Here is a 1632-nt window from a genome sequence, read left to right as displayed (position 1 = left end):
CTTGCCAGCCCGCTCAGAGATGTGTATAAGAGACAGTTCTAAAGCTGGCCGAGGACCATCTCATAAGTTGCAACCTTTCTGCTTCAATTCAGGAGCGAGGCTCATATTCATTAAACAAGTTGACTTTATTAGATTTATAACGGAAGAAGCTTGCCACAAAAACGGGCCCAGCACCAACGAGCATATTACGACTCTCTAAAGATAAGTAGTAGAAAAAATCATTATTGTAATTCACTTCTGTATCAAACCAAACTCACAATTCTTTTATGTAACGATAATAGCGAGCGGCATTGAGAATGAAAACCGAGTTGCTCATACACATTAGAGAGAATTGTAATTTATTTATTGTAAAAAGGTCTAAATTAAATTTATATTTTTAAAAACTGACGATGATTGATTTATGCCGATTTCCTTAATCCTTGTTTTATTACGTAACTCAAGAAATATTCAATTAAATTAATGTGACACACACACACCTTTAAGGGTACAAACAAAACGGAAGGTGGTACAACCGGATACGATCGACTCGTAAGCAGCACTCGGATTTAAAATATCTTAAAAAATGGCAAAGTTGAGTTTTACCCCTATTTTGAAAATTTGGTACAATCATCCCCTGAAGGATACAAACAAAACAGATGGAGATACAAACGTGTACGATCGACCCGGAAACCCGCTTGCGGATTTGAAATATCTTAAAAAATGGCGAAGTTGGCTCTTACGCCCATTTTGAAAATTCGGTACAATCATCCTCTTAAAGGTACAAACATTTTTTGAAAATATTAAAAATTCAATTTTTCGCATGCTTTTAAAAATTATAACTCAAAATAGCATGATTTTTTGCGACTATTTTTTTATGCGGACAGAAAACGGTTCAATATTTTTTAAAAATTCTAGTTCCCACGATAGCCATTCACCTATAGATTAAAATGCAATTTGATTTTTTAATTTCAAATAAACCAGTCTGCCGGAATCGTGGGCACCGTTTGTCTGCTTTTTTTTACATGGGTGCCATTCCAGTGATGTAACTCGCCATCGACGCCATATTTTTAAATAAAAAAATTTACACATATAGTTTAAGATGTAATAAATATATAGTAAAAATTTGCCTTAACTTAAATAAACCTTAAAAAAAACGGTCGTCACACGGGATGACCCCCTTAAATTGTGTACAGTTCAAATTCAAATTAGGAACCATCTAAAATAACGTGGAATATTGCAGGAGAAATGTAAGTTAAAACGATCTTGCTCAGAGGAATGCGCTTATTGTTGCACCTGCATGCGCGCCAGTCTCGCGGGCTTCTCGAATTTCTTTTACAGAGAAGAGGGTGATTGTCTAGTACACACTCCCGCAGGAGTATACATTCACCAGCGGCGGTTTGTCGCGCTTGACCTCTCCTGCAATTGCACGCGGGCTCCGGTTTCGGGCCACGATTAACATCCTTTTCAAAGCATATATAAAAAGGAAGGACGAGCAGATGTTGCACGTAGGACGGCGGACATGTAGGAACGTGCGCAAGAACACAGACGTTGCTTAACACAATAAATATTGCCTACAATTATAACAGGATAATTCGAATCTCTTCACAAATAGCACATATAATGAATTTTTCGCTGATGAAATTAATAGTTTTA

This window comes from Wasmannia auropunctata, unplaced genomic scaffold (genome assembly GCF_000956235.1).
Source record: "Wasmannia auropunctata unplaced genomic scaffold, wasmannia.A_1.0 LD334174.1, whole genome shotgun sequence".
NCBI lineage: Eukaryota > Metazoa > Arthropoda > Insecta > Hymenoptera > Formicidae > Wasmannia > Wasmannia auropunctata.
Note: the sequence above shows the minus strand (reverse complement) of the source record.